Consider the following 15943-nt stretch of genomic DNA (forward strand, 5'->3'; position numbering starts at 1 on the left):
GTCTTCCTGATTTCAGGCTGGCTGCTCTAGCCACTGTGCCACCTACCTGCACAACCCACTTAATTCACTAAGACTATAAATTGCCAGGAAATTTAAAAAAAAAGTATTTATCTGCAATGGTGGAGGAAGTTTTCCCTCAGGAGTTCCCTGCACCAATAAAATCACAGGTCTGATTCCCCCTCTTCACCCATCCTAAATACCATCAATTTTTAGTTACCCATTTTGTGGATTATACACACTAAAATTGCAATTGGAGGCTGGTGCTCTCCTTCATGGACAGCTAGGTGGTGCAGTGGATCAGATACCGGTCCTAGAGTCAGGAAGACCTGTGTTCAAATCCAGCCTCGGACACTTATTAGCTGTATCAAACTGGGCAAATCACTTCACCCCATTTTTTGAGTTTCCTCATATGTAAAATGAGCTAGAGAAGGAAACAGCAAATCACTCCAGTATCTCTGCCAAGAAAATCCCAAATGGGGTCACAAAAAGTCAGACACGAGTGGAATGACTCAACAGCAACAACACTCTCCATGATGCCAATTCCCTGCAACCGGGCTCACACCTAAGGTTACCTTCCACCGCCTGGAGTAGATACATATTCAAGGAGTATAATTTTAGCATAAATCTGTAAAAAAAAAAAAAGAATCTGTCACTTTCAAAACAAACCTAAGCTGCCCTATCACCCAGAACCCCACACCAGCTTCAGTTGTATAATTCATTCCAGAAGCACATTTTGTTGGTTTTCTAATATCTGGAGTTTTGGTTTACCTATGCTGCTGTTCCCCCCTCCATTAGTGTGCCTTGTGCAGAATCACACATGTGATAACTAACTGACATTCTTTGGAGAAAATGAGCTAATGAGGCTCAGAGAAAATTGTGGTGTCCATAGCAGCCGAATAGCTGTCGTAATGTCCTCCTATGCCTGGGAATAGTGACCACTCGTTGTGCCTTCTTCTTGTAGAGTTTGGGATTCTTTCCAGAGCAACTTATGTCCATTTTATAGTCCTGTCCCCAGAGCTCCCCCACCCCACCCCTACCCCAGGAAGGCAGGAAGGGGCAGATTTTTTGGGCAGATCTGGAAACTAAGGCATGGAGATCGTCTATGACCTGCCAGGGCCACCCATTGCGTCATATTATCAGCCTACTCAATAAATGCTGGTGGCGGCCTGGTACCTTCAGCATCAAATTTAAAATGCTCTGTTGGGCATTTAAAGCCCTTTATAATCTGACTTCTTCCTATTGTTCCAGTCTTCTCACTCTTTATTTCTCTCTATAGACCCCATGATGTAGGAACACGTGCATGCTTTTTGTGCCTCATATGTGAAACACCATCCCGTCCCCTAATTGTGTGCCTTTCCAGGGGCCGTCCCTCATGCCTCAAATATTCTCTGTCCTCCCCTTTGCCTCCTGGCCTCATTTTATTTTTATTTATTTATTTGGCAGGGCAATGAGGGTTAAGTGACTTGCCCAAGGTCACACAGCTAGTAAGCTAGCTTCTTTTTAGACTTAGTTCAAATCTCACCTTCTGTAGGAGGTCTCTCCACTCCTTCTCCCCAGTCCCTCTCTCCAGGCGTTCCATCTGAGATTCTTTACTTCCCTTCTTTTCTGTATCTACCTTGTACTTAGTTGTTTACATGTTTTCTTCCTTATTAAAGTTTGAGCACCTTGAACATAGGGACTATTTTTGCCTTTCTTTGTATGCCCAGCATTTAGCACCCTGGCTGGAGCACTAGATGTTGGGGATTAGAATCTAGGTCTCCCAGCTCCTCACAGAATCACTTCGTTGGAAAGTATCTCAGATTATCCAGAGACAACTTGGCTGTGAAAATGAATTTCCTCGGGGGCAGCTAGGAGGTACAGTGGATAAAGCATGGGCCCTGGATTCGAGAGGACCTGAGTTCAAATCTGACCTCAAACATTTGACACTTATTAGCTGTGTGACCCTGGAAAAGTCACTTAACCCTCATTGCCCTGACAAAAAAGAAAGAAAGAAAATTAATCTCCTTGAAAATATCCCTGACAAGCCCTCACGTGAAGACCACAAGTGAAGGAGAGTTCACTGCCACATAAAACAACCTATTCTACTTGTAGATAGTTCTAATTGCCAGTAATTAAAAAAAAATCTCATGGAGCTAAAACCTGTGTATATGATATTCATTGTTACTCATTTGTTCTCTGGAGTAAAGAAGAATGAAATTAATCCCTTTTCTACTTACCAGCCATCCAAATCCTTCAAGATGAGCAGCTAGGTGGCATACTAAGCCTGGAGTCAGGAAGATCCGAATTCAAATCTCACCTCCAACATTTACCAGCTGTGTGACTTTGAGTAAGTCACTTAACCTCTGTCTCAGTTTTCTCAACTATAAAATGAAGATAGTAATAGCACCTACCTACTGATAGTAATACCTACCTTACCCACCTCCTGAGGTGGTTGTGAGAATTAAATGAGATAATATTGTTAAAGCAATTAGTACATTGCCTGCTACATAGTACTTTCTATATAAAAGTTATTATTATTATTATTTAACTATTATGTAGATTATGTTGTTGTTCAGTTGTGTCCAACTCTTTAGGGTTTGGGTTTTTTTTTTTTTTTTTTTTTTGGCCAAGATAGTGGACTGCTTTGCCATTTCCTTCTCTAGCACATTTTACAGATGAGAAAACTCAGACAAACAGGGTTAAGTGACTTGCTGAGGGTCACACAGCTAGTAAGTATCTGAGGCTGAATTTGAACTCTGGAAGATGAGTCCTCCTTTCTCCAGTACTGGTGCTGTATCCATCGTGCAATCTAATTGCCCATGTAGGTTATAGGATTGTAGATTTAGAGCCAGGAAGGGAACTTAGAAGCCATCAAATTCAACCCTAAAATTTTGAAGATGAAGAAAATGAGGCACAAATAAGTTAAATGATTTTCCCATGGTTCCACAGTATTTGAGACAATATTTGAACTGAGCTCTTCTTGAATCTGAGTTCAGTACCCTGCTCTTTATGACATACTGCTTCTCCATATGCCTTTCCACATCTACCACACACTCTCTACTCCTTATCTCTATAAAAATGTTACCTTCAACTGTCTTGATGAAATGTATAGATGGGGAAGAGATACAGGGCCCATGCATCACACATAGTCCCTAGGAAGAGAGAGAGAGAGAGAGATTGGTGAAATCTAGGTGTGCCACGCTCAAGGGTGGCCTCTCTGAAGCAGCATCAGTGAGGCCCATCCCAACCTCTCCCTCCTGTGGTCTACTGACCATTGAATCCAAGGTTCCAATGACCTCCCTGACTCATCTTTCTGGCCATATCACTCCTTACTCAATAAGGGGCAGTGACTCCCTATTACCACTAGGATCAAAGGTAAACTCTTCTGTTTGGCATTTAAAACCCTTCATAATCTGGCCCCTTCCTACCTTTCCAGTCTAATTAGACCTTTTTTCCCTTCTCATCGCTCTGTGATACAACTAGTACTTGCTGTTCCTCAGAGACCACACTCCTCCTGTCTCCATCGAATCAACTGAGATCATATTTGTTAAGTCTTTAACACTATTCCGCTTATAGGCACTGCCCCTGCAATATTCTCTCTCCAACCTCCACCTCCAAGCTTCCTCAGCCTCCTTCAAGACTCAGCTCAAATTCTGTTTGATGCAGAAGCCCTTTCCTAAGCCTTCCCCCACCCCATGCCTTTTCTATACAGGGTATGTACATTGTTGTTTATAATTATTTTCATTATATCTCCCCTATTAGAATGTGAGCTCTTGGAAAGGAAGAATTCAGGTTCTCTCTCTCTCTCTCTCTCTCTCTCTCTCTCTCTCTCTCTCTCTCTCTCTCTCTCTCTCTCCCTCCCTCCCTCTCTCTCTCTCTCAAAAAAAAAACCAAACCAAAACAAAAATAAACAACACAAAACTTTCTTTCTATGCCCAGCACTTAGCCCAGAGAGCCTGTCACATAATAAGTGCTTAATAAATCCCTGCATGAGGTAAAAAGAAATGAGGTAAAATGCTCTACAAAATAAAGGCCTTTTGCTTCACAAATAACTAACCTGTCTGGATCTTTTGTGAACATTTTTTCTAAGTCCTTGAACAGACTTGGACCAGGGGATAAGATAAACCCCCATCCCCCAACCTGTAAGACTGGGCAGAGAGCAGGGAGGGCTATAAATTGGGGAGCATAAAAATGCTAGGAGATTAGGGGGAGGAAGGAAATCCCTTAACCCACCCTTCCATAGCCTCCACCTCCTCCAATCCCCCACTGCTCCACATACATACATATATGCTGCCTATTTATCTGGAAGAATAGCCAAAGAGCTTCTGGGCTCTAGTGGCCTGGAGGCAGCCTGTGATAATTATGTGAAAACGGTCCATTCAATTCAACCAGTGGTCATTAAGTAGCTCCTTTTTTTGTGGTGCCCTCAAGTAACATACAGATCTGTTCTCTGGCTTCCTGTCTTATTCCCTACACAGAAATCTAATAATAAGTGATTTTGTATTGTTAGCATTTTGGCCTAGAGCTGCAGGGGCACAGAGAAAGAAGTCCATGGTGGCAGGGGGCAAGGGGGAGGGTTTCAGGAGAAGCTTGAGTTGGGAGTTTGTAGGATGGACAAGTCGTAATAAGAACAACAGTAGGTAGTCGCTAGAAGCTTTTTCATTCATTCATTTTCTTCAGCAGTGATGATAGCTCACATTTTAAAGTAGCATTTTAAGGTTTATAAAGTCCTTATGTGGTTGATCTCCTTTGATTTTTACAACAATCCTTTGAGTAATGCCCCCATTTTACAGATGTGACAACCAGAGCCTCTGGAAGATGAAGTGACTTTTTTTTCTTCTTCAGGTAACTTGCCCAGGGTCACACAACTAGTAAGTGTCAAGTGTCTGAGACCAGATTTGAACTCAGGTCCTCCTGAATCCAGGGCTCATGCTTTATCCACTTCGCCACCTAGTTGATCCCTTGAAGTGACTTTCTAGGACTTACATAGCTAGTTTGTATCTGAAGTAGGATTTGAACCTAGATCTTTCTGATTCAAATCTAATATTGGAAATATTTTTAAGACTTCTTTGGACCCGGGAACACAGGAAGTAGAAAACTGTCTGGAAAATGCACTGGCCTGGAAGCCAAGAGAGCTGGATTCTAATTCTGACCCTGCCTTTAACCAGCTCTGAGACCTTGGACACTTCATTCTTCAGGGCCTAAGTTTCCTTAACCATATAAAGATAATTAATTAATTATATAAAGATGATTCCTAAGGTCCCTTCTAGCTCTATGATTTTTATTTCTCTGTGTGAGTCACAATGTTGGCTACAGAGTTGTGATTTGGTGAATATTTGCTTATTATAAATCCTCTTTTCTCTCCCTACACTTACCTTCTTCCTTTTGTCTCTTCTGCAAATAGTTTTCTGACCTTGTAGCAGCTCTGTCCCCTTCTCTCCTGAAATGCTCAGACCCAGTTATGGTTGCTCATGGATGTAGCTGTGCAACTGTTGTTGATCACTGGATCAGGCACTTAGCACAATGCTCAGTGCATTGTAGGTTCTTAATAAATACTTGTTAACTTCACGTGACTCATTGATGAGGCTGTGATCTGGCTCCATTACCAGCGGCTCAGATTCTTTTAAGTAAATCAGTTCCAAATTGATCTTACCACCCCTAATTTCTTAGCTCCAGTCATACATCTCCAGCTACCTGTTAGACTTCCTTTATCTGAATGTTTCACTAACAACTGAAACTCAACATGTCCTGATTGGAGACTGTCCTTCTGGGACTGCTATTTCATGAAAAGCCCCAACCATACTTCACTCCACTTCAGGCACTCTGGCCATTTTCTCCAAAGTCTTGCTAGCTACCTTGCCCCTGAAAGGATACATTTTTCTCTTCTTTCTCCCCACATCCCCCCTCCCCACTTAGTTCTAGAACCATGAATCATGATCAGATCAACTCTGCTATTGTTCATGGATGGTATGTGTCAATCTACTCCTTCCTAAGGCCAGCCTAGGTGGTGCAGATCATTTATTCTCCAAGAGGACCATGACATTGGGATGATGTCATGACTTGCAAGTGAATTGGATTTAAATGAGGGAGAGCTGTGCAAAGTCATCAACCTCACTCTCTTCTCTGGAGCCATCCACCTGGCTCCAGTGGTAAGATATAGATAGGACCACTGGAGATGGGCCACAGGTGGTACAGTTGATAGAGTGTCAGGCTTGGAGTTGGGAAGACTCATCTTCCTGAGTTTAAATTTGGCCTCAGACACTCACTAGCCATTTGACCTTGGGCAAGTCACTTAACCCTATTTGCCTCAATTACCCCATCTGTGAAGTGAGCTGGAGAAGTAAATGGCAAACCACTCTAGTATCTCTGCCAAGCAAATCCCAAATGGGGTCACAAAGAGTCTGACATGACTGAAATGACTGAACAACAAAATGTGCTTGACACTATGTTAATGAAAGGCAAAAAAGGGATTCTTGTCTTCAAGGATTCAGACTGAAATGCCTGAACAACAATCGCAACTCCTCTATAGTCTCATTCACCATTCTGATAGCTGATGACCAAAGTGTCAGTTTCTGGCCACCATTTCTCTTGATGGGTTGTCTTCCTTATTAGAATGCAAGTTCTTCAAGGGCAGGGATTATATCTTCTTTTTGTATTTGTATCTCCAGAATGTTTAGCATAGTGATGGGCACACAGTACATGCTTAATAAATTATTTTTCATTCATTCATTCATTCATTCGTGAAATGGAACTTATCTTGTCTTTAAAATCTGCTTCTCTCTCAAATTTCCTTCCTCTATTGATAACACACGCCATCTTGCCCTCTCCCTCATCTACCACATCAAAACAAGACATAGCCGGGCAGCTAGGTGGCACAGTGGATAGAGCACTGACCCTGGATTCAGGAAGACATGAGTTCAAATCTAGCCTTAGACACTTGACACTTAATAGCTGTGTGACCCTGGGCAAGTCACTTAACCCCAATTGCCTCACAAAAAAACCCAAAGCCAAAACCAAACAAAACAAGACATAGCAAGTCTCCCTTTTTTGCCTACAACTTGTCCCTCACATCTGTTCTCTTTACTTTACTCTCACCCCCACCATCCCAGACTAGGCCCTTCACTTCTTGTTTGAACTACTCCTTGTGTGAGCCTTGCATTTAAGGCTCTCTCTAATCTGACCCCAGCCTACCCTTCCATCATTATTTAATACTATTTCTCTTCACAAACTCTAGGTTCTAGCTACACTGGAGTGATAATTTTTGGAGAATGATGATGGGCACATATCAGTGCCTTGAGGTCTGCTTTTCGGCTTATGTTCTCAAATCTTGAGAAACCAGTTCCTCTATTTCCTGGTCCCTCCCTCCCCCCATTACTTTTATCCCATACTTTCACTTGGAAGATATTTTACACAAGATAGCTCAGGAGAGATAAATGATATAAGTAGGTTAAGAGTAGATTTATTGGCACCTGACTCTTGTTTGTGATGATGGATGACATGTTAGATAATCTTTCTCTTTCTTAGATAGAGCTCATGTCCTGTTAATTAGTAAATGTGAGTTTGGATGATTAATTTATCCATCTGGCTACCAGAACCCTGTCCCCTTACCTCATTGGCTTCGATACCACATTCTAGAAACAGATTGGGGAGATTGGGGGTGGTACACAACTCAAGGTAGAGACTGAAAGATCAATTAGAGACAGCTAGGTCAGGTAGAGGATAGAATATTGGGCCTGGACTCAAGAAGACCTGAATTCAAATTGGGCCTTACATATTTACCTGGGTAAAGTCACTTAACTTGCATGCCACAGTTTTAGCACCTACCTCCCAGGGTTGTTTTGAGTTTAAAATGAAGATAATATTTCTAAAGTGTTTTGCAAATTTTAAAGTGCTTTATAAATGCTAGAAATCATGATCATTGTTATTAGGTGTCCCTTGAAGACGAAGTGATACCACATCCATAGTCATATCTTCTTTTAATAAAACAATGATAAGGTTGAGAAATATACATATACAATACACATATATGTGTATATACACATAAATATATATGTATATACACATATATGTGTATATACACATAAATATATATGTATATACACATATATGTGTATATACACATAAATATATATGTATACATACATATCTACATGTATATATATGTGTGTGTGTATACATATGAAAATCTCATTTGATTCTCAGAACAACTCTAAGAAGTAGATGCTTTTATTATTTGTTTCTGTTGGTCAGTTATGCCCAACTCTTTGTGACCACTTTTTGAGGTTTTCTTGGCAAAGATTCTGGAATGGTTTGCCATTTCCTTCTCCAGTTCATTTTATAGATTAGAAAACTGAAACAAAGAGGGTTAAGTGGCTTACCCAGGGTCACACAGCTAGTAAGTATGTGAGGCCAGATTTGAATTCAGAAAGATGAGTCCTCCTGATTCCAAGCACTGTGCTCTATCACAGAACCACCTAGCTACCCAGTGCTATTATTCCCTTCCAATTTTACAGTTGAAGAAACTGGGACTAAAGAGAGAATGAAGTGATTTGTCCAGGGTTGTTATTGTTTGTCCTTCATTCTCAAAGAGGACCATGACAACCGGAGGTGATGTTATATCTTGCAGTAATTGGATTTAAGTGAGGGAGGACTGTGGAGGTCACCAACCTCACTCTCTCCTCCAGAGACATCTGGATCTTGTAGCAAAATATGTATCAGGATGGATGGAGATGGCCCTGGATGTTTAAGACAATTGGGGTTAAGTGACTTGCCCAGGGTCACACAGCTAGTAAGTGTCTGAGGTGAGATTTGAACCTATGCGTTCCAGATTCCAGGCCCAGCACTCTATCCAATGTATCACCTAAATGCCTCATAGTGAACAGGATGTGGAACTTGGAGAGAAGACCTATGTACCCTGGTTCTGTGCTGTCAGTGCCCCTGATATATCCTATCCCACGGCAAAGGCTTGGCCACTCCACCAATTTTCTGGCTCTGTTATCCAGTGTAGACAAAGCCCCTAGGTTGCAGACACCTTAGCCTTGCTCCATCAGGGGGAGGGAGCTTTCTTGCCTTACATTGCCTTCTCAGTCACTGTCAGCCTGGTCTGTGTTCCAAAGATTCTCCAACCTAGTAGTGTGATTTTCCAGCTACCTCTAAGTGAAGACTCCAGCTAAACAACTTGTCATTTTCTCTGTTTAGTTAGACTGCATTGACAAATGCCCTAGTTAGAGGCTTTGTTAATGCTACAGCTGTGTTTATATTCTCTGAATTGTGCCTGATACACATCCACTGAGTGTCGACTGTACTTTGTGAAGCTATAAAATTTGAGGAGAGTGAATGGACGTCTGCTTTTATTTTTTAATAGTCTCTAGAGAAAGAGTCACTAAAATGAACTAAAAGTCACTAAAAGTAACCCAATTTAGCTCCAGTCAGCATTCTTTTAACTGTGTGGCCTGAGGATATCACAGCTGAGGCACCCGGAGACAGAGAAGAGAAGGAAGCCAGGGATCAGGCAATCCATCTTGCAGGCAAGGATGGGTCTTCAGCCTCTGCCTGTTTCCAACTCCTGCTTTTCCCTCCAGATACAGGCCTGCCTTAGACTCTTTTTGTCTCATTCTGAGCTTATTGCAGCCTGATTCTATTTCTCATCCCTCCCCCAATTGCTAGTTCCTTCCCCTCTGAGATAAGTCAAAAAACATTTAAGTGCCTCTTATGCAGGAAGAATACAAAGAAAAGCATAAGGTCACAGCTTCCATCTACTCTGTGTTTATCTTGTACGCATCTAGTTATTTACATACTGTCTCTCCCATTAAAGTGCAAGCTATTTGAGCCTTGGTATCCTGTTTTTTGTTTTCCTCTTTGGATCTTTAGTGCTTAGCATGGTGCCTGATACATAGTAAAGCATTAATAAATGCTTATTGACTGATTTATTGATTGTGTCTTTAGAAGACAGAGCCAACAGGAGCTCAAAGTTTTTGGGGGTGAGAGGGACAATCAGGGCCCATGCATAAACTCAAATTCCTACTTCGTCCCACTAGTAGCATTGTAGGGCTAGAGAAAAAGATATAGAGAAGAGGAATGGGAAGAGATGAGAGAAGTAATTTTAGCTCCCTTGGAAGTATGAATCACAGAATTTAGAGTTAGAAGCACAATCTAATCCAACCCATCAGATATCTTTTTCAGATAAAAAGAACCCCCACTAAAACTATCCAAAAAGTGGTCATCCAAACCCTGATGAAAGGCCTCCAATGAAGGGGTACCCATATCTTCCTTTTCACTTTTGGATGGTTCTAATTGTTAGAAAGCTTTTTGTTTGTTTGTTTGTTTTTTCCTGACATCAAGCCTGAATTTGCCTCTACTCACCACTACTGGTTCTGTTCCCTGGTATTAAACAGAATAAGGATAATTCCTCTTCAAATGACTGTCCTTCAAGTATTTGAAAAGAATTATCTCTTCACTTCCTATCTTCTCTCCACCAGGCTAACTATCCCAAAGTTTCTTCAGCCACTTATTTTTTTTAATTTATTTATTTATTTAGTATTTCCCCCAAGGTACATGTTTATTTATTTATTTAATTTTTGAGGGGCAATGAGTGTTAAGTGACTTGCCCAGGGTCACACAGCTAGTAAGTGTCAAGTGTCTGAGGTGGTATTTGAACTCAGGTCCTCCTGAATCCAGGGCCAGTGCTTTATCCACTGCGCCACCTAGCTGCCCCCCCAAGGTACATGTAAAAAAAAAAACAATTTTTTCACATTTATTTTTTAAAAACTTTGTGTTCCAAATTCTCTTCCTCCCTTCCTCCTCACCCCTCCCTAAGAAATCAAGCAATTCAATATAAGTTATACATGTGCAGGCATGCAAAACATCTCCACATTGGGTTGTGAAAGAAAACAAACAAAATAACTTTAGAAAGAGGAACTAACAAAAAAATTATAGTTCAATTTGTATTCAGATACCATCAGTTCTTTCTCTGTTGATGGTTTGCATTTTTCATATGTCCTTCTGATAGCATCCTGCTCATCATTTCTTTCACAATTACTATTGCTAACTGTATTGCCCTCCATCTTATTCCCTCTCCTTGAACTTTACTCTGTTTTCTATCTTCTTTCACTCCGTCCCTCCTGAAAAGTATTTTGCTTTTTACTGCCCCCTTCCCCTTTATCTCCTTCCCCTCCCACTTTCTCTCAGGGCAATATATATTACTATACCCACTTGAGTGTTTATATTATTCGCTTTTTGAGTCAATTCTGATAAGAATTCCCCATCTTTCCCTCCACTCCATAAGCTTTTTCTTGTTTCTTTTATGTGGGGTACCTTACCACCTTCCACCTCTCCCTTCCCCTTTCTTCCAGTGCATTCCTCTCACCCCTTAACTTTATTTTAAAGATGTCATCGGGACAGCTAGATGGCACAGTGGATAAAGCAGTGGTCCTGGATTCAGGAGTACCTGAGTTCAAATCTGGCCTCAGACACTTAACACTTACTAGCTGTATGATCCTGGGCAAGTCACTTAACCCCAATTGCTTCACACACACACACACACACACACACACACACACAAAAGATGTCATCATGGGGAAGCGAGTTTACAGGGGATAAAGCATCAACCCTGAGCCCAAATCCAGCCCCAGACATAAGCCACCCTACCCTGCCTACCCCACAAAACCAAGAATAAACAAAAATTAAATGCTTTACAGATATCATCCTTTCATATTCAATTCACACCTGTGCCCTCTGTCTAAGTATATTCTTTTCAGCTGCCCTGATACTGAGAAAGTTCTTATGAGTTAGAAATATCATCTTCCCATATAGGAATGTAAACAGTTTAACATTTTAATATCCTTTGTGATTTCTTTTTCTTGTTTACCTTTTTATGCTTCTCTAGTGTCATGTATTTGAAAGTCAAATTTTCTATTCAGTTCAGGTCTTTTCATCATGAATGCTTGAAAGTGCTCTTTTTCATGGAAGTCCTATCCCCCCCCAATATTATACTCAGTTTTGCTGGGTGGGTGATTCTTGGTTGTAATCCCAGTTCCTTTGCCTTCTGGAATATCATATTCCATGCCCTCCAGTCCTTTAAGTTAGAAGCTGCTATGTCTTGTGTTATCTTGACTGTAGCTCCAGAGTACTTGAATTTTTTTTGTCTAGCTGCTTGCCATAGTTTCTCTTTGACCTGGGATCTCTGGAAATTGGCTATAATATTCCTGGAAGTTTTCCTTTTGGGATCTCTTTCTGAAGGTGAATTGGTGGATTCTTTCAATTTCTATTTTACCTTCTGCTTCTAGAATATATGGGCAATTTTTCCCTGACAATTTCTTGGAAGATGATGTCTAAGCTCTTTTTTGATCATGGTTTTCAGGTGGTCCAATGATTTTCAAATGATCTCTCCTGGATCTATTTTCCACATCAGTTGTTTTTCCAAGGAGATATTTTATATTGCCCTCTATTTTTTTTTATTCATTTGGATTTGCTTTATTGTGTCTTTATTTCTCATAAAGTCATTAGCTTCTATTTTCTCTATCCTAATTCTTAAGCAATGCTTTTCTTCATAGAGTTTATGTACCTCCTTTTCCATTTGACCAATTTGTCTTTTCAAGCTGTCAACAGCAATTTGGCCCCAGAGAGCAAAACCAGCACCACTCTCATTTCTCTTTCCATTTTTTCCTCTACCTCTCTTACTTTCCCCTCTATCTCTCTTAATTTATCTTCAAAGTTTTCTTTGAGTGTTTCCATAGCCTGAGACTAATTCATTTTTTTCTTGGAAGCTTTGGATGTAGGAGCTTTGACTTTGTTATCTTCTTCTGAGGGTGTATTGTGATGTACCTTGTCACCAAAGAAACTTTTGATGGTCCAATGCTTTCTCTGCCTGCTCATCTTGGCTGCCTATTTCTTGGTTTTTAAATCCTTCTTTACATGGAGTACGGCTTCCAGGATGCACTGTCCCAAGCTACAGGGGGTCCCAGGTGGTGTGATTTAAGTAGATGCTTGTTTTCAGCCCACCTGGCCTGTAAATAGCCATGGGCCTGCTTGCTCTTTAACCTGGAATCAGACATCTGATTCTCTTTGGTTGAAACCTTGGAGTGCCTGTGCCCCTCCCCCACTGGTCCACTGCCAATCATGTCCACTTCCTGAGTAACACCACAGTGCTCCCACTTCTGCTGTAGCAGAGACCCCCTAATATTTTTCCCCAGATAACCACTGGACCCCCTCACTGGTCTGTGAGCTAAGTTTCAGAAGAAGCTGCTGATGCTGAAGATTATGAGGCTCCAGAGGTACAGCCTACCTGGGGTCAGATCTGCACCACATGCTGTGCTCCTCTCTCATCCTGGTACAGCAGACCTTCCTTGCCACATTTTTTAAGCCATCTTTGGCTGGGAGATGGTCTCACTCTGTTATTTTGTGCACTCTGCTGCTCTAGGAGTTGTCTTATGGCATTTTTTGAGCTATGTGGATGGATCTGTTGGGAGTTCCAAAAGTCACAGCCATCTTGGCTCCACCCCACCTTCAGCAACGTCTTATAAGGCATGAGGGGTGGGAGTGGGTATGGGCTGTTTAAGGAGGATTAGTACCTGTGGTGTGAGAGCTTGCTGAGCCCTTTTAAGGGCTGCTCATCCACCTTTGGTGTCTAACTGACACTCAACTCTCAGCTGTGGCTCCAAGAAGCTGCAGAGTGCACAAGGGCCTCAAACATATTGGCGAGTTAGGGAGAGGTATACCTCAAGCATGTAAAGATTTCCCCTCGTGGAATGGGTAGATGATGACAATTTGTTCCAATGACCATGAAAGGAAGTTGGAGATGCCAAGGTCATCTACTGCATCTTGAACCACTAGACTTTTTTCTTGTCACTGGACTTTGATGACTTTGGAAGAGAGAGTGATGCTAAAAACTTTGTGCAACTCTGCCTCACTTAAAACCAATTCACATAAGTTAAAACATGACCCTGTGATGTCATTAGTCCTTTTTGAGAATGAAGGATAAGCAGCTTAAGATGTGGACTCAAGGTCACTCTCCATCCAGGTTGTCTTCCAGTGAACACTCTGCAAATTATCAATGTTCTTCTTAAACTGTGAGACCTAGGTGGAACACAACATGGCTGATGTGATCTGAGTACATCAGACTATAGCGGAACCTATCACCTTTTTGTTCCTGAAAGTTATGCCTCTTTTAATACAATCCAAAAGTCAAACCAGAGGGTATCCAGAGGAGACAGGGCAATCAGATTGGTGAAGAGCCTCAAATTCATGCTATATGAGGATCAGTTGAAGGGACTGGATGCTTAGCCTAAAGGAGAGAAGGCCAAAGTGATATAGTTTATAGCAATACAAGCTTTGAGTGTAAGTTCATGGAATTACTTATAAGCTGGTCTTGCAGAAGATGGATTAGCCCTGTTCAATTTGGCCCCAGAGAGCAAAACCAGCAACAACAGGATAGAAATTACAATGAGACAAATGTAAGATCAAAGATTTGAAGGGAAATGAGAAACCTTTCAACAATTCGAGCTATTTCAATGTGAAATGATTCTTCTTGGACGTCTTCAAGCAAAGTCCACTTGTCAAGTATGTTGTAGTGGAGATTCTTTCTCAGGTATGGATCGAACTAGATGGCTGCTGAAGGCTTTGTTCCAATGTTGGAATTCTGTTATGTCTAAAATATATCTGTAACTCAGCATTTAATGGTCTTCTCTGAACATCTCAGTCTTGAAGGTTTTAACTAGGTGGTCCTGGCTTTGAAAGGAGTTGGTAAAGAGAATCTCTTTCCTGTGTCCAGTCTCAGGTCGTGGGAAGGAAGCTCTGAGGGCTAAAGGGTGAGCATAAAACTGTATGCCTTGCTATTCTGCTGGAGAAAAGGTGACTCATCTGAGCATTAGGGGTGTGTGTGTGTGTGTGTGTGTGTGTGTGTGTGTGTGTGTGTGATGGGATCCTAGGTAACACTGACATTAGCCAGAGAAGATTTTGAGCTCTCCCTACCCAACCTCCTCAGCTCTGAGCATAAACAAACACCATAAAGGCTTCCCCCAGGGGAATTTCAGATGATAAAAGCATGATGTCACAACATCAGAAAGGCAAGCAGAAGGTGAGAAAATATTATTCAACCTATAAGCTGTGAATCCCTTCTGATACCTGGAGCTTGCCTCAGGTAGAGTGAAAAGATAATCAGACTGGAAGACATGAGACCCAACTATGCCCCTGGCTTGCATTGTGACTATTTGGATTCTTTGGGGCTCATCTGTAGGGTGAGGAGGTTTTATGAGATGACATCTTGGGTAGATTTCCAACTGTATCATCCTATGGCCCTGGACTCTGGCTTTGAAACCCCAAAGGCAAAAAGATGATTAAGATATATTGGAAATTAACCAAAATCCTACACTACCTAAAAAACCAGGCTCAAGTTCCACTTACCCCAGGAAGTCCTCCTGGATCACTCCTTTATGTGAACTTATACAGCCTTCAGAGTCAGAACCATGAATTAAGGTACAAGTATATAGTGTCTTGATGCTTGCTCTCTGTGTCTTTATTATCTTATCAAACAGATTGTAAACCCCTGGGGGGGCAGTACCAGGGTCAGAAGTCCATTTGCATCTCTCATAGTATTCAGGCCAGAGTTATCTTGGAACTTCACTCCAGAGGGTACCCTTCACCATCTGAAGATTTTATTTCTACCCTCAAACACAGGTTAAGGATCTTTCCTTAGGGTTGCTCTGGGGCAAAGGCATATTATTGTGGGGATTCCTTTCATGTATGAACTGGAATAGATACCCATTGAGGACCTTTACAAATCTGAAATTATTTTTAGAATTATTATTTTATTTAAAAAATTTCAAGCATTTATTTCTTCCTTCCACTGAGAGAGACAGAGACAGAGGAGAGACAAAGATAGAAAGAAAAATTGAACCCCTGTATATTGTATAAACATATTTAAGCAAAACAAATACACACATTCATTATGTCCAAAAATGAAGCTCTT

The sequence above is a fragment of the Dromiciops gliroides genome, chromosome 1 (assembly GCF_019393635.1).
Source record: "Dromiciops gliroides isolate mDroGli1 chromosome 1, mDroGli1.pri, whole genome shotgun sequence".
Classification (NCBI taxonomy): Eukaryota; Metazoa; Chordata; class Mammalia; order Microbiotheria; family Microbiotheriidae; genus Dromiciops; species Dromiciops gliroides.